Source organism: Wyeomyia smithii, chromosome 2, assembly GCF_029784165.1.
Source record: "Wyeomyia smithii strain HCP4-BCI-WySm-NY-G18 chromosome 2, ASM2978416v1, whole genome shotgun sequence".
In the NCBI taxonomy this organism is placed as follows: Eukaryota; Metazoa; Arthropoda; class Insecta; order Diptera; family Culicidae; genus Wyeomyia; species Wyeomyia smithii.
In genome coordinates, this window is record NC_073695.1 from 236,791,049 (window position 1) to 236,817,402 (window position 26,354).

Below are 26,354 nucleotides of genomic sequence, written 5' to 3' on the forward strand. Positions count from 1 at the left end.
TGATGAGTATTGGATCAATAAAATTGATTGTACGACCAAACAAGAATTGGAAGAGAATTGTTGCATAACTGGCCTGAAAATTCTTGGAAATTTCAATTTTTATAACGGCATCTCCTGTTGCTCATCAGAAAACACATCAGAAACAATCTCAAACCAACCTCGAAATCGAATATTTTTTGAACAATGTTGATAATTTTGCTATAAAAAGTAAACGAGTACAAAAGAAAGCGAAACAAAACAATTTATTTCCAAAGTAGGCTTCTACAACTTTGAAAATGTCATTTCAGAGTGTGATCGTTAAAAAAACATTTCTAATTTGTAGAGCTAAAAAAATAATTTTGAAGTTTTTCTATAATGGCTGATAAACGCTTTTCTAGACTGAAATAAACCTCTTTTCGTAAATCGATATACTAAAATGATGACGAGAGATAGAGAAAAGTTTTCAGGAAAATGAGTTCTAGTTCAAACACTAAATAAAATTTAAAACAAAAAGTAGTTTAAAAATTACTGAAATATCCGGACATGTTCAGCAATGCTATGCAGTGCTGTGGAACGCTGCGATCGAATGAGTCGCCTGCTCAGCCTTGCTGCACTAAAATCAGCTGCTGCTCTGCCGGTTGTGAGTCGACCCAGTTTCCAGTAAGTCAACCTCTTGCTACACTAAAAGGTTACACAATGAAGACTGAAATTTTGCATTAACTACTGACTACTGAGCGTTAAACTTCACAACTCAAACAACAACAAATCGGTTATTAGGTCAAATCGTTTGTTTACTTTGCGTTTGTTATGCTGGGAAAGAAAACCTTTTTTCAGCTCTGATTGGTCGAAACATGCGTTCAACAAGGCTCTACATTTTTCAATCGTAATTTGGTGGATGCATGAATAATTTTCAAATCAGTTGCTGTAAGAATAAAGAAAATCCTATGAAAACTGGCTGAGTTTTAAGCATTCGAAGGTGGTCAATTATCGTGACGCTCACAGCGGTTTTTCAACTTATATCCCTACATTTGTTACCGCAAGGCGTGGCTCTACGTCAAAAGATTTTTTGGTCAAAACTTTTTATTTTTTGCTTTTGAACGCCAATACAAATGACGAAAGTTAGAGTTAGAGGAATACTGTCAATGGATGACTTTTAGAAAATTGTTTGAACTTTTATATAAAAATTGAAAAAAAATAATATTGAAAAAAATATTTTGGAAACAAAAAGTGATTTTAAAAAAGTGATATTCAGTTGCCTTCAACTCTTCTGAACAATTAAAAAAGTGCACTGTTAAGGAAAAAAAATTCACAATGTTAACTTTGTCATGTTCATAAATTATATTCAATGTGAGACAGTGTTTAACACAAAGAAGTTTTTGTCAGTGATGTCATTGTTGATTTGTTAAGAAGAGTTTCAGACAACTAAATTGTATATCTGAGAAAGTTGTTTAAAAAAATATAAAAAGATTTTTTTTCATTGCGGAATCTCAAATTCAATTCTTTTATATTTTGAAATAAAAGTTTAAACATTTCGTTATCCATTACAAAACTTTTCTCTATCTTAATCATTATTCTGATATATCGACTTAAAATAACAACTTGAGACATTTTCAAATGTTAGTCTACATAAATTTTCAAAAAAAAAAAAAAAAACAAAATACAAAAATTACATAGCCGAATCCATGAACTAGGTAACGCAAGAAACCCAATATTTGGAAGGAGGGGCCTCTCGTGAGTAACTAAAGGTAACGCTACCGCCTACCCCTCATAAAATCACGCAATCAATCTTATAGATGACCCCCTTCCTAAAAAAATCGTTCAAATTTGAATTGCTATGTACCGGTAATTTGTCGTTTAATTACTTAAATATGAAAGTTATTCTCTTTGTTTAAAAAAGCAGAGTTTTCATTCTCCTCAATATGGGAAAAAGCAGAACGAATATTTACTGCTCGACTCTTGCCCAGCATGAGCGCCATGTGTAGCAATTTTTTGCACTACACTTTTTGCTTCTGGTTTGTGCTGTGTTTCTGCTGCTCGCAAAAAAATTGAAAACATTTGCTGCTTACACCATAGCTAAACAAAAGAAGAGTAGCGAGTAACTGTGAGAATACACAAAAGTACACCGAGAATACACAAAAGTACACAAGTGCGAAGCAAACAACGCAATCTACTTTCCCACCGAGATGCTCCCCTTATTTGATATATGCTTAAGAGACACGTAGTAAAAGCACTGCATTGAGTTCTGTTGTGTAGTTCTGAGCGTAATGTTCTTTCGTGGGAGAAAGCTCACACAAGTTTATTATCTCTCTGTGGAGATATTTCAGATTTCACCGCAGTGTTTTTTTGCATGCGTCTTAGATATTATCCTACGCGCTAGTGATTTTTTGAGGAGAAACGACCTATCTGAGAACAAAATTTTCAAACGTTCATTAAAACATTAAATTCTTCATTGGATCCACATGTTCGTCAATCATGATTCCTAGAAAACTAGTTGTTCACTCCTTGTTATCTGTATCGAAATTCCAGATTCATCTTGGTGTTCAATGTTTAAAACCTCCTATTCACGTTTGTTGATCGTCTTTTTTCATGTTCCTCGAAGCATTTCCACGATCGTTTCCTTGGTAACATTGTATTCACATTTTGGCTGTTTTTTCTTTCGAATCGCATATCGAATCGTAAAGAAATTCAATAGTGACTATTTACACCCAAGGCGAGATAACTGACTTTATAACTTCTTCATCTTCTACCTCCATGATTTCTGTTGTATTTTTCGCTATGATTCCATTCACGCAACAAATACTCGAATGCTTTTAATGCTTATTTTTAAAATTATGCTTAATTCATCTTGCGGGCACCAGACTACCCGTCTCAAGGTTACCGGAGAAGTGAATGTGTCATCCATCGATGATTATAGCGAGTTGTTTGAAATTGACCTAGTGGTTACGGAAAAAAACGTGTTGATGCCTCTACTCTGCGTGGCTCAATAAAAATGCTCATTTTTGGAGTAACATTAAAGCCTTCCCATAGAGGAAAGCATTTTTTTGTTACGTAACGCTGATCTTACTTTTCCTCCCCTGTGTAAGAACTCGTAACACTCAAGGTTACTCTTCTTTTTATAAAAAAAAACTCTTCTATTCTTCGACATACGACGTGAAGTAATCTACCTATTGTAGCGGTCCTCTGAGATTTCGATGCTTAAATTTTCAGCCGACACAACAGAAAATAGTCGTTCGAGGACAAATCTGGCGAATACGGAGGATGTGAGATCAGTTCGTAGTGCAATTCCTTTAATTTATCAGTCGTATCACGAATATAATGAGCGGGAGTATTCTCTTGGTGAAAAGCACTTTTTTTCATTGCGGCCGTTTCACCTTAATTTAAACATGCAATCGATCCGAAAATGAACAATAACATTGTTTATTGATTGTTTGACCATGTACAATGGTATACGATGAATATTATGCTTTGTGGGTCTCAAAATACTAGCCAACACATTACTGATTGATTGTGGTGTTTTGGTCGCTTTCGGACGACTTTCACCTGGAAAAAAACACTTGACTATGTTGTAAAGTAGGCAAAGTATGTGATTTTTTCGACGATACGAAAAATGAACATGGGCTGAGGATGTAATTTGGACTTAGAAAAAATTTCCCTCGTCCAGGCGGGACACGAACCCGCAATCTCCGATGATTGCCCATCAGGAAGCAATGCTTAATCTAAACACGAAAAGTAGTGTTTTTTTCCTTTTCGTGGACTCATCACTGCGCCCAGAGACATTTGATCTATTGTGTTATTGCCCAGGTGTTTTCTGTACTCCGCACTTCATATTATTGACAGTATCAGAATTGAAGTGAATGATACGCTTTTCATTTATATCCGTGCTTGTGTGTGGAAGTTTACCCTTTCGTTTCAAGCTTATTGCTCTACTATACCGGGCCTACTCTAACAATATCGCCAAATTACAATTTCCTGTACTGAGGCTACACCTAACGTTCCTCTCTGGCCAGGTTAATTCTAAGAGGGACTTATCAGGTCAAGAGGAAAAAGTCTTATCGAAATATCGTTCCTAGTACCAATATCGCCAATTACAACTCCCTGTAGAGGATAAATATTCCTGAGCTCAGTTTTATTATAAGTAGGACTTATTTTCCTTCCAGCCAAAACCGTACCATAATTACAATTCCCTGATAAGAACCATTATACGTTACTCAGAACAGTTTTATTATAGAAGGAACTTTTTTGTGAGAATGAAAGTCAGCAGGGGAACTATAGAATTTAGCGTGAAGGAAGGGTATGTAGGGGAGAGCCTGAGAATAAACCCATATTAAAGTCCTTTGACAACCAAATGGCCTGATTCTACTAAGATTCGAACCCACGACCACTCGCTTATCAGAGCGGACTTTGTAACCTTGCGGCCAATGATGGTGATCGGCGATAAAATCGGCGATAAACATTCGGTCTTTTTCAGCGTGTGAGTCAACTTCGTCTCTCAGTCGGTTCTAACATTTATCGTACGATATGCCAGTCCGAGTGAACCAATTCGGAGATTCGCTGAGATAATTCATTCTCTCTCAGAGATGGAATTTACAATAGCTCTACAAACCGATGATTCAATCTTCGCTGATAAAATCCAAGTGTGGAAACAAAAGAGAAGAATCGTGAGACGATAATTATCGGAAAAGAGAAGTGATTGCGATCGCTTGAACAATTATCCCCCTTTCTTTCTGAGTCGCAAGTGTTGACAGTAAAATAGGTTTTTCATCGTTTAACAAAATGTTGCTTGCTGTTGTCATTGTCAACTCAATGTTTCTTTGTTCGTCGGTTTTATTTGCATCGAAGGTTTGTTCGCTGATGTATGTTGGTCGATATCGAAGTATTTTTTTAAACAAACAAAAACCTGCACAGATTATGGAAAAAAATCCTCAAATATAAATAGATTCGAAAAAAGTTTGCAAACTATGCAAAAAGTAACAACAAATATTTGCCATTTGAAAAAAACAAAATCGGCCACGGACTCTGAAAATCTGCATTTCACAGACAATTCTGTAAATCTGGTATTCCTGTTTTGTTCTACCTTTCAGATTCAGGTTTAACGCTTGCAGTTTTTTCCCTCTCTGAGTTTTTGGTTTGCGATACAATTTAACGATTATCGGGACACTCTCACTCACAGGGTGATTCAAACCAAAGATTTTCGTTCCACGGCTCGATCGGATCGGGAGACGATAATGAATTACCGGTTGAAACCGATGAGAGAATCGAAAAAGCGTATGAACAAGTGACGATAAACTCGCATACAGTTAACAGGCTATAAAGTTCACGGAGTATTCTTTCGGCAGTTTATTTGTCACACAAGTTCTCTTCTCGAGAGACGATACAAAACATCGCGTATTATGCGTGATCAGAATCCAATAGGATTCTCTCATGATAATTCTCTGATACGATTTTAACCATTCTTGCTTGCGGCTTCTAAGCTCTCCAGCAGTGCAGTTTTACTTCGAGAGCAATAACTTGGAAACGAGCTTATAACATACCATGAAATTTAAACAGCATTCTAGGTAAGATAGGTGAGATGAGCCTTTCCAGCTGATCTTGAGGTACGATGCTGTCTCAACAAGCCAGTCGTCGTAGGTTCTAGTCCCGTTTCGGGAGAGACTATTAGTGTAAGTAGGATCGTAGCACTAGCCCCGCAACTGTCCTGTACATTAAAACGATTGGTGACGAAGTCTGTGTATTTAAACAGAAAGTCAAGTTCCGAATCGGAATGTAGCACCAAGGCCTTCAAGGTAAGATTGGTTATTAACATGCACGGGTACAAATACAAACACGTAACGTATCTCTTCAACAGTAGCACTGCATGTTATTAACAACTATCCGCTGAAATATTACCTCCCAACTTATCTTATCGATAGAGACCCGAAGTGATTTGACAATACACAACTGACAACCGTTTAGTGAATCGAATATGGAATACACAATTATATAGTCCCCATTCCTGCTTATCTATAGCATCTAGACAATAGACCCATTGTCGGTGGAAAAGCTCATTGCATTTGAAAAACGCAATGATTGTGGAACTTTGCATAATTGGTGTGATTGACAGCTATCGTCAAACATAAAAATGTTATTGGCCGCTGATAATGGTGCAATTGTCGCGGAAAAAAACCTGTAGTCGACGACAAACGGGTTGTTGGCGGTTGTATTGTCACAATCAATGCCACACACTGAATGTTTTACAAATTCTCCGAACCGGTAATGATATTGAACTGGAAGGTATCCTTGCATGCTGCACCGCTTTACTTCTTGTGTATTAAAACTGACTTAGCTACGGTTGCTCATTAGAGGGGGAATGAGTTTGTTGTCGGTTGAATGTCAACGTGTTGTTATGATCGCATCCGTCGCGCTTTTCAAATATTCGCGCAAAAAGGCTTAGGTGACTAAGAAGAGCTCAGACGGATTCTTGGAGTCCATTGCGCGTTCTTTGCATGAATCAGCCAACCTGCTTCGTTCGAGCGGCGGTCAAACAAGCTAACAGTAATATTCCGGCTCATTTTCTATTAATTTATTCTAAAACTCTGAGGTAATGTTTTAACATTTTTTTTACCTGCTCATCAAACGGGCATGAATAACATTCTCCCCCATTTCGGCCTATACTCTCACTGCCGGGACGGTAGACTTGGCACCTGTCAAACATTATCTTTACGGTCACTTCGGGGTTTAATAGCTGTTGTCTAAAACTAAAAGCATCCACTCGGTATGTTGATGTCGATAGACACTCGCTGAACGACGCATTGTCCGAGGCCTTTTACAACCCTCTCCGTTCTCGGTTGCTTTCGGTTGCCTCTTTGCTGTTCTTTTTGTTTTTCATTTTTTCAGCAGGTTGAAACCTGTGTGTGCCCCTCCGCAGGTAATCTCCACTGGTGATGACGGATCAACGACGAGTGCACAATTACCTGCGATTTTATGACTCTTTTCGATGTCCAAATGAGGGACCTAATCAACACCTACCCACTCGTAAAATTGTTGCCCTCACAGTAGGGCTTCCTCCGGTGTGCCAGATCGAGTTACCGGAATTGGACATCACGCACGACGGCGAAGGTATCATTTACACTGACCATCTGTTCCGTTGTGGTTGCCCAGGGAGACGCCCGCCATCAGGATGGAAGTATACGAAGTTTGATCCATTTTGCGTTTGTTGGCGAGTTTCTAGAACAATTGCATCAACTGAAGAGTTGAAACGCGATAGATCGTTGTTACGTACTGCCATGCAAATTGAGATGCTTTTGTGTCAGTAGCGAACAATTGGTGCAACCAGAGGAAAGCATCTCGTGTCGGAAATGTTTATTGAAATGAGTTAATAACCAGTTAGAAAGGTGATCATCATGCCTAACAACCCACAGATGATCGATCGGATCTCTTTTGTTGGATGACCTAGTTCGATTTTTATGTTCGAAGTCGAACGAACGAACGAAATAGGTACCATCAATTCACGAAATAAAAATCTACATTATTGTAGATTTATGCTTTCTGTCCATAAACTTTTTGTTGCTGTTGGAAAATAATTGAAGCAATCAAATTCGAACTGCTCTGTTGTATGCGATCAGTGCTGCTGCAATTGGGCGCAGGCTATAAGTACGAAGCCTAAGGCTTACGATTCTATTATTTACTAGTCGTATCACTTCTAACTATAACTCATTTTCCATAACCTTTTTTGATCGTGGAAGTTATAAAAAGCAAAATAACTCGTCGACCTTCAGTAGCAGCGCCAGCGAAAGCTTCAATATTTTACCATTAAATAGAGCTGATAGATCTCTAATGAATGCTTCTCACTTGGGTGAAAATCTGCAGCTGTAATAAAACGAAATCATTTACCATGTTATCACATTATCACATTGTGTGATTGATTGATGACAGGAAAAAAGGTGCTCTTATTTTCTTATTGGTAATAATTCCGTGCTCATTGAATTGTTGAGCCTATTTTTCCCAACAACGTTCAACGCTACTGATTGTGGATGCATTTAGACTAGTTGGTATCAACAGATACCAGATAACGGAGCCAAATTATATAAATTGAAAATGGATCGGTCATTCCTCTCAAGGCTGGAAATTCAACCTAATCAAACGTGGTATAATGATGGCCGGGGTTAAGTTCACCCAATGGAAACGAACGGACAAACAGCGTCAAAACATGCGTTTATTACGATGGTGAAGCATTCGATACTGCCACGCTAATTATGGTTTCCAGGGCTTCAGAGAAAGGCAATATTTACAAACATGCGGGTCCATTTTCGTCTCATTACTAATCAAGCCTCTCCTCCACGACTATCGCCGATTGCTATGACAGCCGTGCCCCTAGGGTATGAGCACATATTTTCATCCCCCACAACTGCACGAAGCACCTAAGCTTGGTTTCTCTCTCCTATTTTCGCTGATATCTGTATTTTCCCATCAACCGAACAATTACCGGGAAAGTAAACTATCATATTACCACCCAAACATACATCCACTCTTTCGCGCGCATACACACATGTTGTTGATGGACGGACGGTACGTTGGCAGGGTGATAGTATGGCGCTAGCAACCGCAAACGCCTGTCGCCACAGTCTGCCCGGCCCTGGCCTGTACAAAATTCGGAACTAAACTTTATACAAACGCCCAAACGCGAACCGGAAACTTCGCCGAACCTGTGGAGACGAATTAAATTTCATGCCTGCGAAACCTCAGCTATTAAAATCATCAATTTGATTATTGTTCATCACTTTCGGCCCATCGGTTTCGCCGTGCATTATGATGTTGGTTTGTGTTGTGGGGCACACTGCGACCGATCGCATCTGGGTGGTTGGTTGAAGGAAAAAAACCGAAAAAAATGAGACCAAACATGGTTCCCACAGTGCAGCACAATAATCCCACAATAGCCGCCCTGAAATGCTACAGTGTAGATTACTTCAAATATGCCACGTATGTAGCTTTTATGGCGGGCGCGGTCCGCATGGTTGCTGCGGCGCATTCTGGTGCATTTCTCCGACAGTACTAATTAAATTTGATCCCTCCGAACAACGGTCGCTTCGCCCCCACTCGCTTTTCCGTCGCATTCGCCATTCATAGAGTTGCACTATGCAGACTATGCCGGGAACCGACCACCGGAATATCCGAAGGTATTGGCATAATTTCCAGCTGGTTGCCAATCAGTTCATCGAATTGTAACATGATCGATTCGATTAGGTTCGAATGTTGTTGCTGATGTGCTGTCTATTCGGGCTTGTGTGCGGGTGTGGGTGTGAGTACGTACGTGTGCGTGAAATTCTAGCTTTCACGCCGTAAAATGATGGGAATTTCATGCGATGCCTGTGGTACTGTTTTTTGTTTGTCTGACTGTCAGTCAGTGGATGCCATCTGTTGCATTCTGTGTCTGTCAAAGCGAATTGCCAGCCAATACGTTTTACATTCATTTGGTTTAAAAAAAGTGTACTTAATATTTAGTAACTATTTGGCGTCAGCTCAAACAAAATATAACCTCAGTTTTCAAGACATTTGACTAAGCTAAGAAAGAATCGCACAAATAATGATTAAACCGGAAAAAGTTCAACATTTAACACCACTAGAACAAAAAAAAACATTTCTATTTCTTCTCCAAGCTAACTTGAAAACGTCAACTTCGTGATGGTACGAAAGCTTTTCAAACACTGTTTGCCGAACGTATTTAGAAGCAAGACAACTTTGTCAAGCCTCCACTTTCTTCCCCACCTGACTTCAAGCTGCATTCGGAGAGAAGTTCTGTGTGCATTCGTTCGTTCTGTGGCTGCCAAACAAAACGAGTGAAATGTTATAATGTTGTTCGTTTGATATCGAACATTGAGCTGCTGCTGCAGCGAGCCGACGAAGTTTTGCTGTGTCTGAGCTTTGATGTTGTTCCCTCCACTCGGAAGAATTCAGCCATATTGCAAAATTTCGGGCAAAATTGAACAATTTTTGTTTGCCACGGCACTTTGCGGACATTACTTGTCTGTTCTTCTCACTAGAAACTCTTTGGTTTAGAGTGGGAAAAGATTGCAGTTTTGGTTTCACATACGTTCCGCAATTTGTGGAAATCGTTCATCATTTATCTATAGGTAAAACCATTAAAAAATGTACTGCTTTTTATGAATTCTAATACGAATGTGCTCCACATACTTCCAATAAATTGCGGTTTGGAATGTTGTAATTTAATCCAATGGTGCCGAAACTGAAGCAGTAAAGGTTTCAATTTCATGCAACATTGTATACAAATAGGATTCCATGGATAAAACATATCGTTCAATTTACATTATTTTTATTTGTTACTGATCTTTTGTTTGTAGCGATTTTATCTGATGGATGAAAGATAAATTTAATTTGTACTGCAAAATTGTTCCAACTAACGCCATCCAAAAATTACGCTGGTCGAAGGAAACGCAAAAAATGCTGCCCTAAAGCCCAAAATATTTGCCCTAAAAAGATTAAAGCTTCATTACTATTCCTATGAGATTCGGTGCCTCTTGCCACTGTCAGAACGCGTCAACTTACGTCAAAGTGTCGCATAGTCATTGCTCGCCGGACTCGTTGCTTCAACGTTATGTTTACGAGAACACTCATTTAAGTCTTTGAAAAAATGTTGGTGGCTAGCGACATCATAGTTCACAGGAATGGACTAATCTTTCAGGTTTTCCCAGTTTGAGCTATGGGCCACACCTGTGTTGACCAGTGTTATCGATGCATGATAGAAAATTTTTGATCAACAGGACTTTTAAGTTAAAAGGAAACGAGATACATACAAAAATTTCCAGTAAATTTGTGCTAGTCCATTAGGGGTTTCAATGTGAATGAAACACTTCAGAAAACAAATTAGTACTTCAAGCAGGATTTGTTGATATTTGTTTTCTGCTCTCAGGCCCGGATTTAAAAAAGGCGAAGGGGGAAAATGCCCCGGGTCTTCCGACCAAGGGGCCCTCCTAGCTCTGGGCCAGACATGAAGACAGAGTGGTGACCTTTTTTTTGCTCGTCACTTGCCAGCAAAGCGTTAAGTCATTTCAAAATTCAAAATTTTCTTACCTCTATTTTTTTAAGAATAGTGGGCCCCATGAAAATATCGGCCCAGGGTTTTTCAGCACCTGAATCCGGCCCTGTCTGAACTGCTCAATTTAACCAAAAACTGTGGTGAGTTTGAAAAAATCCCAATTTTGGTGTCGATTGGAATATCCCCGCTTTATGGGATCCCCTTCTTTGTTGAAAATTACGCATTTGTTGCTCATAACACCTTTTTTTTCTTACAATTTAAAAATGTAATACTGGTAGGCAGAGATGCCAGATGTTTTTGACAATCCGACAAAATGTGTTTGAAATCTGGAAAAAAACTGTCCGTGATTTGAAAAATTGCGCTCGTGCAGGGAACAATCTGCACAGATTTTGAGAAAGTCTACGTAAATATAGAGAGACTCTGGCAAAAACTGCAGAAACTATGGAAAACCTGCAAATAACTGCGAATCAATAAAAATTTGCGCACCGACTCTAAAAATCAGTATTTTGGAGACAAATATGCACATCTGGTATTGCTGCTTATAGGTGATTCTTGAAGAAAATAAGCCCAGGAATCTAGAAAAATAGCATTTTTGACCAGAAGTGTTGCAATTTTTTTTTCTTTTTCAGCAGTCTTGCCCGTTTTTTTGTTGTTCAATCCATCATTACCCCTTTCAACCAATGAATTGGATGCTTAAAAAAACATTGAAAAGTGAAAGGGAAGGCTAAACCAAGGTTGACCGAGATGCTTTTTCAAGGAAAAATTACAAATTATACCATAGTGGTTGAATTTTAGTGGCTTGGAGAACACGAGTGCCGTGTGTTCGCAAGAATACATCGTACTGCAATAACTTTATTTTGGAATAACTATTACCGTAGAACTAAACAATATAAAATAAAATAGTAGTGAAAGTACAACGAAAATAAAAGGAAAAAAAAGAAAAAAAAAGGAAAAACCTACAACTTCTAACTAAAGATTAATGTTTTGGGAAATTAAATTTGACAACACTGCTGCTAAAAGAAGGAATTTTTTTTTGGATTTCGTTATCCGTTAGAAAGTTAGCAAAGATTTTCAAATGAATACGATTGCTTAATGAAATTAATGAAACTTATCACATCCAAATAATTATGATTGCTTAAGAAATTGGAAGCTATTTTTGTTAAAAGGTAATATCTCGAGATTGGCTCATATTATCTCGGGGTATAGGTGTTTCTTACGTAAAATTTTCCAAGGACCATGATGAAATCATCAAAATATAATAAAACTGGTTGCTTTTCGCCTAAAAATGCAAATTTAGTTTTGATATACAGGAACATACACAGAAATAATATCATAGGAACATAGCGGTTGTTCCTACCGATTTAGTGGATCTCTGTACATTCGAAATTACTTCTTATATGATCTAAATCGCAAGTGAAAATTGAAACGGTCGTGCTGCCCTAGTGCAGATGACTTACCAGCTACAGTTTTCACTCGTTGCGCTTCAGCCCTGTGTTGTTTTTCTATAGATCGTTTGAGCAAGCTAAATTTCCGGCGATATGGAGGCAATCATATGTTTCCTGTTTATAAAAGTGGAGACGGTAAGAATGTAAGGAACTATCCTGGTTTTACGAATACGCTGCATCTAAGTTGTTTGAGATAGTTGTAAACAGTTTCATTCTTGCTCGAACTAAGCGCTGCATTTCCTGCGAACAACATGGTTTTAAGTGTGGCTGATCCGTTTGTACAAATTTCACGGAGTTCACGTTAGCCTGTATTTCTCACATGCAACAGAAAGCGCAAGTCGATATTGTTTACTCTGATTTGAAAGCTCAATTTAACCGTATTGACCACAAGATTCTTTTATGAAAACTTACACGGCTTGGCGCTTCTCAAAAACTAATGGAATGGATCAGTTCTTATTTGTGCGAGAGAGTGCTTCGTGTGCAGATTGAGTCCTGCTTCTCGTCACAGTTCATCAACTTTTCCGGTGTTCCTCAAGGCAGCAATATGGGACCTCTGCTGTTCATACCGTTATTCAACGACATTGTCTTGCTGCTTGGAGGCGACTGCAATATAGTATATACCGATGATCTGAAATCATATTAATGACTGCTTACGTTTAAATGCGCTGTTGGACACGTTTTTTGTTTGGTGTCGACGAAATTGGTTTGTCTATAGTGTTTCTAAATGTCAAGTTATGACGTTCCACACAAAAAGCAGTATAATGCTTTTCTACTACCAAATCAACGAGCTAGCCCTCAAGAAAGTGAATTAAGTTAACGGTATGCTATTTGATGCCAAGTTCACTTTTATTTAACATCGTTTGGTTGTTATCCCAAAAACTTCTCGTCAACTTGGATTTATTACAAAAATTGCTTGAGATTTCAAAGATCCCCACTGCTCAAAAAACGCTCTATTGCTCGTTGGTATGGCCTCTGATCGAAAATACTTTTCTAATTTGGTGCCCCTCATGATTTGTGTGGTGTTTACGCTTCGAACTTCTGCAGAACAGGTTTCTACTATTTGCACTGAGAGATCCACTTTGGCGGGATCCTGTAAATCTGCCATCGTATCCTGATTGCTGTCGTCTACTCGGCCTTGAGACACTGGAACGTCGAAGTAAAATTCAACAGGCTTTATTTATTGCCAAGATAATGAAAACGAAATCGGCTCCCCAAAAACGCAATCTTCATTTAGTTTTCAGGTTTCCCAACGACTGCTGCAACGAAACATTCATCGTACTTTAGGAGTTCGTACCTTCTCTACTGTGGAAAACTTGTTTGAACTTGGAAAACCATCATTCATGCGCAAAAATAAACTGAATAATCGCACAACATATAATCAGACATTCATCAGTTAAATTACATTAAATATATAAATAAATAAATATACAAAAGTAATCTATCTGGAAACACTTTGGTCAAACATGATATTTTCTCTAGATTCCTTGATTTATTTTCTTCAAAGTTTGTGCTTTTTCGTGATCACTTCGTATGGAATGACCCATAAATTAAATTATAATTAATTAAATGTAATAATGTTAATAAATAATTAATTAAAAGTAATAATGTAATTTTAAATTGTAATTAAATTTTGTTAACGGTAGCTGGTAGGTAACCTGATTCACAAAAGCTTTCTTTTTCGTTTTTCTTTTTGACTCCCGCCGTTCGATTGTCGGCAACTTAATCAGATATTATTCTATTGGCATGGCTGTTTGAAGTCTGTGTTAGAAAGACTTATTGTTTTAAACGATGTCATGAAATTTGTGATTTTTTTTAGACTTCAGATATTGATGTATTGATTCTCCGCCAGAGTTATCTTAGTATAAATAACGAAATGTGCTGAGATAAAAAAGTAAAAAATTTTAGGTAATTGGTTCATACATACTACATATTCTAATCCTGGATGTAAAAAAAGATAATAAAAAAGCCGATCAGAATCCACCAGAGTTTTTATATTATCGCCTCTCAAGCAACAGAAATATCGAACAATTGCAGGCAGGCTTGTCGTTTCTTCTCAGAGAATCACTAGCCTCTAGGAGAATATCCTTCACTGCGAAAACAACTACTCTCACACCGGCAAGGAAAGCACCTGCATGATTGGGAGTAGTGAATTGTGTGTATCTGGAAAGCTTGCAAAAAATCACTGTGATGAAATCTCAAATATTTCTCCAGAGAGATAATATGCTGGTGTGAGCTTTTTCACACGAAGGACATTACGCACAATAACTACCCAACAGAGCTCACTGCAGTGCCTTTATTGTGTATCTTTTAAGGTGAAACGGGACGTCGGTCACCTCGAATTTCACAAGCTAATTTTGTTTTGAATTATAGAGTCTAAGCACGTGAAACTTTGATCAATTGTTTGCATCGCCGACGCAAGCAATTTAAGCGCTGTTTATTGAGTAGAATCTGGGACTTTTACGCTGAAAACCGTGAAGTAAAAATATAAAAGAGCAAAGCCTTGATGCTACATTCCGATTCGGAACTCGACCTTCTGTTTACTATACACAGACTTCGCAGCCAACCGTTAAGTGTACAGGACAATTGCGGGGCTAGCGCTACGATCCTACTGACACTAACAGTCTCTCCCGAGTCAAGACTCGAACCTACGACGACTGGCTTGTTAGGCCAGCATCGTACCTCGAGACCAGCTGGGGAGGAAGTAAAATTATACCCAACCTCAAAATTATATGGAAAAAAGCCGTAATCCCGTTTCACCTTAAGCATATACCAAATGAGGAAAGCATCTAGGCAGGGAAGTAGATTGCGTTGTTTACCTTGTATTTTGAATCTGAAAAAAAATCCAGCCGTTAGCTCTTCGAATGTTATCGAATTTATCTCAGCAGTGCGTACTGCGGTGTACTTCTGTGAATTTTCACTAGAGTGTATCACCACTATTGCTCGCTCAGCTGTGGTGTAAGCAGCAAGTGTATTAGTTTTTCTTCGAGCGGCACAAAAACAGCGCAAAGCAGAGGGAAGAAGTGTGCTGCAAAAAATTGCTACACGCAGCGCTCATGCTAGGCATGAAATATTGAAGAGAATAACAAGCCTGAATGTTAGGTATAAGTTGTCATCCCATCCAAACACTCCGCGGTTTCCAACTAGAATTTCCAATGCAATAGATTACCTGCTAGAGCAGGTGTGCCTCAAGGTTCAATCTTGGGACTAATCTTGTACAATTTATTCACCTGCGGTTTTACCGATATGAGCTATAAGATGTTTATATTCTCTCATAAATTTCAAATTTAAACTCAACCGGCAGTCTGATGACTTTATGAAAGTCCCCGTATGAAACCCAAGAAATAGAAATTTATTCGTCGTTGTCGTCAAAATATACGACAGTTTCCGGTTATTTCTAGAGAAAGTAAATTTTCGACTAGAATATGCATGGTCGTCCCCCTCGAGCTAGGGATTAGATCTAGAATTCATTGCTTACACGAGTTTCGTGCAGGAAACAGTTTTTAATGCCAGTAATAAACCTCTGTTATTGTACTGCAGCCCTATAATAGTTTTGCCACCACAACAGACCGTAGGCCGTAATATTAACACGGTTTTCGCAACACATAGCTTCAACAGCGGTAACCAGAGCGTAGAAAAGCGAGTCAAAAAATTGCTAATAAACTCATTAACAAAATACTAACCTAAACAATTCGGGAGTCTCCAAATACGCCAAGTTGAGAGTGCTGCCAAATCTGTAATAAAAATAAAAAGAGACAGCTTTTAGTTACGTAGTCGTAAACGCTTACACAAAACAAATGTTTCGGGCCGCGAGCTCAGTGCAGTGTTATTAATCTTTGTGCAATAAACGGTAAACAATAAACACAATGCTGGCCAAACAAAGGACGCACAACAAATATTCCCAGAATGGTATTGATTTTAATGTCGGCACAGTACCAATTTACACCCCGGAGAAACCTGCTGTTGCATACTCTCTTTGGTTAATGGCCTATTTATCCCGGCGACGAGAGTCCCGTCGTTCGAAATTACTCCGCTTTTTATTCCATTTGCATGTGCACCAGTTTTTTTTTCATTTTGTTTATTCGTACTGCACCGGGATGAGTTTTGGTTGCTTGCCTGCTGCAGCTGGTGGCGTGGTAATTAATTCTGTCCGAGCCATGAAAATGTGAGCGAAGAAGGAAACTGTGCCTGCATGATGAATGGATACAGTTGCCCGGCGAATGCGATGGACCGATCCATCCCGTTCAGGGGGACTGTCTGTCGCTTGTGGTCTGTTGGAAAATATTAATAATACATTGCTGGTTCTTCTCTTTTTTTTTGCTTGCGAGTGCTGGAACCGTGTCCTACTGATGAAGGACACACGACAGTGGATGCCTGTGACTGTCCAATCAATTGATGGATAAATGAACACGGATTACTCCTCTTTGTTCACTAAGTGCTCGTGTGGTAGCCGAGAGTGAAAATAAAAAAAAAGTTAACTGCTGGTGTTCGGTTCTACAGAAAACAGAAGGACAATTATCACGATCTGCAATTTTCCCTCAACACAATCGTAAGTGAGTGATTGAAACGCCAGAAATTATCGATGCAAGCGATTTTGTGCCGATTTGTTCTGCCTTCGTCAATCTCATGGTAGTGCAGATTTACTCCCCAGCTAAGCTCGCTAGGTTCACTCAATCGGAACAGTTTCCGAAAAACCATTTCTGTACGCTTCAAGCTGAATTGCCTTCCACGGCCCAAAGAAACGCCGGCACTCTAATTACCCAACTACGAACCGCCTGGATGAACAAGAAACACATCATTACCACCGCGCGGGAAACTGGGGTAATTTGAATCCCTCCCCAAAAACTATCATTTACAAACTGACTCCCATTCAAAGAGCGCACCCGCGGACAAAGAGTTGCTTATTACTTTGCTACTACCCCATCCGTCCCGTAGCAGCAGCAGCGCCGAATTTCACCGCAAACAAGCATAAATTTCTATTGCTTACTGCTGCTGCTGCTTGTGAGAGGCAGTACCCACGCACCGTTGATTTGCTTCCTGCTTTTCTAAGCGCTGCTAATTTCAATATTTGAATCAACCCAATCCAGTAAGGCCACCACCACCGCCACCGCCGCCGCCAGACGCACTTGGTTAGAGTTTTAACATATTGAAGGTTATGTAGCAGCCACGCAACAAGAATGAATGAATGACTTGGATTGGATGCCCTGCAGTCGGCAAAAACAACAATCTATTTTAGAATGAAAGTATACCATCAATTTCCGCCATCGCCAATTTGGACCCACAGTTCAATCAAGACGTTTCGTTGTGCTCCGTTTTTGAGCGAAATCCATAAAACTTCCTCGTTTTCCATCGTCATCGTAATCATCGGATGGATGGCGAGAAGAAATAGAAAGACAACAACAACAAAAAAAACGACTTCGATCAACAACGGAGGCTGAGTGTTTTTGATAGAAATTACCATCGCCTGTTGATTTTATGCTCGAAGGAAACGATTCGTTTAGTCGGCACTGCTGTGCTGCACACCGCCGCCATTTCACCTATCTCTAGCAGATTCCGACAACGCGAGGGAGAGCCAGAGTGCTGGGAGTCACGATCGACCCGACCCCGTTGCTTCGAAAGACAATAGATAACCGGATTTCTTATTGGCAATCTGCTCGGAATCGACCGCAGCGCCCCAATGGTTACCGCTAAATATTGCGTCCATTTATCTGTGAGCCGACGATAGACAGGGAGACTGACACTGATGGCTTTCGGGGTCTCCTTCTTTCTCGCTGAAGATAGCCGGGTTCGCGTCGTCATCCCGTGATCCGGACCTTGGCGATGCGAAGTGGTGAATGTGGCATACATTATCATCTCGTCGAGCGTCGGAGTTTACGGGCCGGAGATGTGATGACCGTAGGCACAAGAAGCGTACCTCCTGTAACAGGGTGCCTAGTTAGCTTCGAAAAAAAGATTCTCTTATTGTTGCAGGTTACACAAAAAAATCCATTTTCTAGCATATTTTTTCCGACCTGAATTGAATTATTTTGTAGTCTACAAAACCATTTTTACTAAAAAATGCATGCAATGTTTTAAGTTTTTAAATCAGTAAAAATGTGAAAAAAAGATAACTTTGAAATTTCTATGGGTACTAGACACCCTGTATAATGAATAACAAAATCGACGCGGACTTTTGGACTCCACGGTCGCTGCATCGCAACCGAAAGATCGATATCTGGCTGCGATGAAAAACGAGAAACCCTGCAGAGGTTTTGGTCTATAAAATAGTTGAACAGAACCTTGCAGGACGAAAAAAAAAGTCTTCCCGGGCAGAAGACTAATCCATGGTGTCTTTAATATAAGATTGAAATCAAGAGTTTTTTGGATTATTTCCTGTATCTGGCACAATTCGAAAAATCATCCTGCAGCTTCGCTGGTGAAAGGTTGCCCGTCACTCAGGGTTACTAACGGTCGTTGCTGTTAGAGCGACGGCACCCACAGCTAGTCAACGTAAATCACCAGTGGAAAAACCGCTTGCTTTCTACCTTAAACACGAGAGCACATTAGGATCAATTAGTGCCGATTGCATCCACTGAAAACAAATTACCACCCCCGGAGCTGTCAATCGACCGTCCGTCGTCGTCGTCGCCGTTGCCGTAACCACATCGATCAGCGCGAACTCTGCTTTGACAATTAGTCTATCGAAGTATTCGCGAATTGAAGAGAGCAGTATAGTGCCGGCGGAGCTAATGGCAGCAGGATATTTAGTGTGCGACATAATTGAATATAATCACACAGCTGTCAACTCTTTTCCAACGGACCCTTACTGCGACCTCTGCCAGCGTGGACCTGTGGTTCCTGTTTCTCTCTGTCTCTCGGTCAATTTGACTGTCGTCATTTGCCGCAGGTCGCCGCTGGCCGAAAAGCAATTAATTTCCGTTAATATATCGATCACGCGGAAAGGTCCCCACGAGCTGCCCGGGGTGCCCTGTCCGGGATCCAGTTCGTCTATTCGCCTGTACAACTGAACGCGACATTTGTGTATGTGTAGCTCACAGTACATCCAAACTGAAACAGCATTTAGCAATTAATTCCGTTGATTGCATTTTGGTTCTGCTCACCTCGCCCGTTGCCGTTGTTGTCGTCGGTATGACTTCGGTTTGCGTGGTTGGAGAAGACATCTTTGATGTGGAGGGAGGAAAACGATTCGACAATAATGACCATTCATCAGGTGTCCAAATATTTATAAACTCTATCAAGTGAACGGGGCTTGCGGTGGACAAAAGAGCGAAAGTAGTTTTGTGGTTGCAGTCGTGTTTAATATAGCACATTGATGGACGCTAAAAATAAGGAAAAAGTACGTCCCATTGTGCGCCATATGCGTACAAAACAATTTCCCCTCTTACCCTGTTCCAACCGTTAGCATTGTCTCCACAAATAGATTTTTAATAGCGATTGAAATAACAAGTGTAAACATCGCCGCCACTTGACAGATACGTCTGTGTATACACCCTCTTTCTCACAACCTCTACCAGAAAGAAATACAGCCCAGTCCACGACATTCGCGTGCGTGTGTGTATATACATATTTTTTTCAGTCAACACTGGCAAGTACACTCGTAAATTAAGCGATTCGATTATGCATGCAAATTTGGCTCAATTGACGATTCCACTACATTTTGGCCATTGCGGCGCTTGATCCCTTCGGGCGGCCACAAGAGCTGGGGATTATACACTTCGTTCTACTCATGACACAATACCGATATTCAGCTCCGTTAATGGCGACCGTGCGCGGAAAGCCGAGAAAAAAAAAAGGCATAATTTACACCACTAAGAACAACAATGTCGTGCATTGAAAGCCGCACTGAGCTTGACAATAATTTTCTGTCACACGAATCATCGTCTTCGTCGTCGGTCGTCTCAAGTAATCCTATTCGTCACGAGATCATATATCGAACGATTCACCACCGCGCCGGCTGCTGGCTGCCCTCGGATTTTGCTTGCAGTCCGTCGTTCGTAACTGCAGTGCAGTGTACACCACACCCTGACAAAACGTTTCATTGATTTATTCCGTTATTATGTCGTTTTGTGTTGGGTAAGTTGATTTCGTGTATGACCATGACGAATCCGAATGTCGCCAAGTGGAGGAAAACAAAATTCCTCGAGCAGCCAGCCACCGCAGCGCACTCGGAATGGAGCGATTTATTCACATTCGTCAAACCGTGGTTGGTGCCGTTGGCAGAACTGCGATAAAATAACTAATAGCACCATAAAATGGGCGACCATTCAACCAATTAGTGTATTCATTGTTCGAGAGTCTCAGGGCCCAGGGACTGCTCGAATGTGCTCACATACAGGAAGAAGTTGGATAATAAACTAGTAAAATTTATCTCAATGACACCATAAGTAAACATTCTAACCGAATGACTCTGGGTTGCAAGGGTTAATGCACAACAGCCTGGTACCCCCACTCTGTTCGCGGACCGTGAAAGTGCTTTTGTTGCCTATGGTAATGTAGTGAGCCACAAAGTCTCTGGCCCTGGATTTTAGTGGGTGATTTTGGTTTATTGTCTTACCTAGAATTTTATGCAATGTTACTGGACGAAAGTAAAACGAACAATTACTCGTCAATCAGTACGGTGCATAATAAACCTAAGTAGTTATTTTTCTTCTTATCATAAACTTATCATCAGACTAGGTGAATTGACTATAACATGCCAAAACATTTGGGGGAAAAGAACTTACACGAAGGACAAACCTATTCTTTGTGAACATTGAGCGTATACAAGAGTGAACTCGTGATATTTTAGATCAAGGATACATATTAACCTCTGATCCACTAAATTTTGCCTCCACCCTACAACAGCACAATGTGCGATGAGTTGCCTAAAAAACGAAGAAACCCTTTCAGCTCTGAATACTATTTCACAGCATAATGACAACGCACAACAATTTTGGTGGCACTAGAGGCGCTTTTGTTGTTCAGGTTGAACTTCGGATTACCTATGAATAATTATTCAATCCTTTAAAGCATTGAAGCAGTACAAAGGGAAGTCGTGGAATTTGCCACACGCCCATAGTTTGGTTTTCTTCAACAACAAAAAGGCTCACACCTGAAATGAATTAAGAATAACATTTGTCAAAGTAGGGTATTCGCTACTGCAGTAGTTAAATACCTCACGTTCATTGTTTATTGCATGATAAATTTACAACCATTTTGACAGCTTTTTTAGATCGTAAAGATTAAAATGTTATATTTTGTATTTTAGTGTGGCCAAAATCCGTGCTTGGAAGCTATATGACCAGGTGCTGACCAAATTCGACGAGTGTCTTTTGAGGTACGATGAAACCTATGATAAGGCTGATTGACTTCGGGCAAATCCCAGGTAAAACATTTTACTTGACAACGGCTCGTAAGGATGTTCCAGCCAAATTTAAAACTGTTTGTCCGACAAATTTGCTCGAAAATGTATGATTTGGCATTTGTAGCTGTGTCAGAAAAACGAAAGTTTCCGTTACAAATAAAATGATGGCATCGGAACTGTACCAAAAAGAGTGTCTCCAAAAACGAATTTTGTGGTTCATCCGATCCCACGACCATCCCGTGAAGTTTTGGCCTAATTTGGCGAGCTGTCATTACAGCAAAGTCGATCAAGAATGGTATGCAGAAAAAGTATGTTCCGAAAGACCTTAACCTACGCAATTACTTTCAGTTTCGCCCTATTGAGAAATGCACTAAAGTAGCTTTTTACGCGTAGAAAAACCGCGTTAAAAACTGCGTAAATTCCGGAATCCGCGTAAAAAACCGCGTTGATTCCGGAATCCGCGAAAAAAATAACGCGTAAATTCCGGAATCCACGTAAAATAAGCCGCGTAAAAAGAAACCCGCGTGAAAAAACCGTGTGAAAAGCGACCTTAGTGTACTGGGCAATCATGAAGAGGAGACTCAAGGCAAAGGAAAATGTTGTCAAAGACATCAATCATATGAAGACCTGGTGGAATTAGATAGCCAAAACGATGGACGATAAAGGTGTGCATCGCCTAATGAACCGTATTACATGATTAATTCGAGAACTCCTTCGAAACCGTGACGAATAATTTTATCCGTATTTTCTTTTTCTTAAAAGTATGAAGAAAATGTTACATTTGTGTAAAAAAAAATCTTGGATTTAATGATAAATTAAAGGGGTTTTAGAAAATTTTATGGATCTCAGAAGTTGTGAATTTGTACAGAAAATTGTGTTTTATTTGTATTAGAGCCCCTTCTTCCACAAGAGGGAAGGATGTAGAATTACCTTGGAAATATTTATTGCCCTTAAAAGTCATGCTAAATTTGGTTACATTTGCTTGATTAGTTCTCGAGTTGTTAAGAAATTTGTGTTTCATTTAGATTCATCCCTTCCAGAAGAGGGAAGAGTGTCAAGCTACCAAGAATTTTTTTTTTGCCCTCAAAACCCCCACATCCCAAATTTTGTTCCATTTTTTTTATTTGTTCTCAAGTTGTGCATAAATTTGTGTTTCATTTGTATGGGATCCTTCCCTTCCAGAAGAGAGAGTGATGTCAAGCTACCATAAAATTATCTTCTGCCCCCACAACTCGAGAACAAATCAAGTAAAAGGGACCAAATTTGGCATGTAGGGGTTTACATGCCAAATTTGGTCCCTTTTACTTGATTTGTTCTCGAGTTGTGCAGAAATTTGTGTTTCATTTGTATGGGAGCCTTCTCTTCCAGAAGAAGGAAGGATGTCAAGTTACCATGAAATTATTTTTCACACCTTCAAACCCCCGCATTTCAAATTTGATTACATTTCCTTGATTAGTTCTTGAGTTGTGCAGAAATTTGTGATTCATTTGTATGGGAGCCCTCTCTTCTAAAAAAGGGAAGAGTGTCGAACCATTATGAAAATATTTGTTGCTCCCAAAAACCTTCACATGCCAAATGTGGTTCCATCGGCTTGATTAGTTCTCGAGTTGTACAGAAATCTGTGCTCATTTGTATGGGATCCTTCTCTTCCAGAAGAAAGAGGTATGTCAAGCTTCCATAAAATTATTTTTTGCCCCCCAAAGCCCCTACATACCAAATTTGATCTCTTTTACTTGATTTGTTCTCGAATTGTACATAAATTTGTTTCATTTGTATGGGAGCCTTCTCTTTCAGAAGAAGGAAGGATGTCAGGCTACCATGAAATTATTTTTTTCACCTTAAAATCCTCGCATGGCAAATTTGATTCCATTTCCATTTTAGTTCTTGAGTTGTGCAGAAATTTGTGATTCATTTGTATGGGAGCCCTCCCTTCTAAAAGAGGAAATGGTGTCAATTCACCATGAAAATATTTCTTGCTTCTTAAAATCTTCGCATGCCGAATTTGGTTGCATTTGCTCGATTAGTTTTCGAGGGCTGCAGAAATTTGTGTTTCGATTGAGGACCCTTCCTTCCCTTCTATAAGAGAGAGGAGTTTGAAACTGCCATGAAATTTTTCTCCGCCCACAAAAACCTCCACATGCCAAAATTAGATCTATTCGCTTGATTAGTTCTCAAGTTGTACAAAAATATGTGTTTCATTTGTATGGGAGCCCTTTCTTCTAGAAGAGGGAGGGATATAGAACCACCTGGGAAATATTTCTTGCCCTCAAAAATCTTTACAAGCCAAATTTGGTTTTGTTTGCTTGATTAGTTCTTGAGTTATGAAGAAATCTGTGTCTCATTTGTATGGGAGCTCGTACTTTCAGAAGATGGAGGAGAGTCCTAACTGCATTTTTATTTGTTTTTAATATTATCGCGAAACCTTCAAGAATCAATGTTTAATGTTTAAGAAACGAAAAACGGCAGACTAGTGTGTAAGTTTAAAGCTTTGTGTTGTTAGTTAGTACCTACATGTAATTATGTTATTTTAGTAACCTTTGATAAAGGCCTAAACCAAAGGTCGAAATGTCAGGTTGAACAAAATTTAGTCGTTTTGATTCTTCAAGACCGAGAAAGCCATCCCATCTCTATTATCGCGAGTTTTTCGACGTAGGATCAAGTCTTGGTTTTTTATTTACTTTGGAATATGCTGTGAGAGCGAAAATGAACCATCCAAACGTTGTGTTAGATTTCAAATGGTAGTTACTGTGTATTTTTTTTTTATTCTCGCTTATTTTCCGTCGGTCTAGTTCCGCCACTGTTGTGGCCAATCACCGACGCCCAGGGAGGCGACTCCACACCCAGGACCCTAACTCACGACCCGTTTATTAACGGACCGGCGCCAACGGCTTTACTTCCTCATGCGATGGAAGGCGTGATCCCAGAGATTTTTCGCCTCAGAAAATCTCCCAGTGTAGGCTAGGATTGAATCTAGACCAGTTGGGTTGATTGTGAGTGGATCACGCCACCTCACAACCATCGACACCTATGTCGGCGGTGGGATTCGAACCCAGGCGTCGAGCGTGGTTGGCGGAGACGTTACCAACCACACTAGGCCCCCGCGGTAGTTACTGTGTAATCAATAATCAATGTGTCGTTGGATAGATAAAATGATTATTTATCCCTATTACTTCTTAGCTCTGTAGTGAAAATTAATGAACAGTTTCAAGTTCGACTTTTTGCGAAAAATAAACCAATCGCGTGCGAGCGACAAAATAATAACCGACAGGGACATATGCAGTCAATTATAGATTTTATTGATAAAAATTACTTAATTGGTTGGCGAATGGTTGGACACGTGTCACTTGAGATCCTATTGTGGTCAATCACCTCTGTCCAGCAACTCCTATCCGAACCTCCACGTGGTGCCGACCGGGATACGAGTAACCTTAGCGGAGATCGGGTAACCAACCCCGGTGGAAACTTTGGTCGTATGCTGACTGGGAAGGGGGAACGTACGCGGCTGTTTCCCCATGTTAGGCGCGGCGTACAACAGCGTCTGATCCGGAGCGGGCGGCTGAATCATGAAACGCGGTGTCTCGCCAGCTATATCAAAGACGGCAGCCCCGTCGCGAGACTAGGTATCGCGGCCCTAGTAAGGCAGCATACCGAATATTAAATACTACGAACAATCCAGATATAAATACGGAACGGAATAATCGGCATGGACCAAGGCGAACGAAAAAGGACAACGATTATTGGAAACTCGGTACTTGGAATGTAAGGACTCTACTCGAACCGGCACGCGCAAGTATCCTGGCTAGCGAGCTGCGGAAGGTGAATGTGGAGGTTGCAGCTATCCAAGAGGTGTGGTGGCCGAAGTCGGGAGAACGCGAATTCCGAGCAGTAGATCCTATTGCGGACACTTCATTTAAGTACCACATCTACTATAGTGGCGGCGTGAAAGCAGAAAGAGTAGTCGGTTTCGTGCTAATTGGAAAACAGATGAAGCGTGTCATTAGATGGAGGCCGATCAGTGACCGTATATGCGTGTTGAGAATTAAGGGCAAATTCTTCAATTACAGCCTAATAAATGTGTACGCACCGACCAACGAGAAACCCGATGACGAAAAGGAGGAGTTCTATGAGCTCCTGGAAAAGACATACAATGAGTGCCCAGGACACGATATAAAGATTGTCATCGGAGATGCAAATGCACAGGTCGGGCAGGAAGACTTCTTCCGCCCCGTAACTGGTAGGGAAAGCTTCCACTCTACTACGAACGACAATGGCCTGAGGCTTATTAATTTCGCTGCAGCTATCTGTAGCACTTATTTTGCACGCCGGAACATACGTAAGCACACCTGGATGCACCCGAATGGAGAGCTTTGCTCTCAAATTGACCACGTTCTGATTGATGGACGGCACTTTTCAGACGTTACAGATGTGAGGTCGTTCAGAGGACCGAACGTTGACTCGGACCACTATCTCGTAGTAGCCAAAATCCGCGCCAGGCTGTCCAACGTGCTGAAATCCAAGGCAACGAGGAGGATGCAGTTGAACATCCAGCGGCTATCAACTG

General features: G+C 40.2%; 1 protein-coding gene across 3 annotated transcripts in view; it reads right to left on the reverse strand.

Annotated features, from left to right (window-relative positions):
• LOC129720096 (uncharacterized) overlaps nt 1–26,354 on the reverse strand; it is a 207,241-nt gene that overhangs the window by 27,968 nt on the left and 152,919 nt on the right. For all 3 annotated transcript variants that reach the window (XM_055671515.1, XM_055671514.1, XM_055671513.1), the window contains one exon: nt 16,134–16,184. The gene's annotated coding sequence lies outside the window, so the exon portion shown is untranslated. The remainder of the gene's footprint in view (nt 1–16,133; nt 16,185–26,354) is intronic.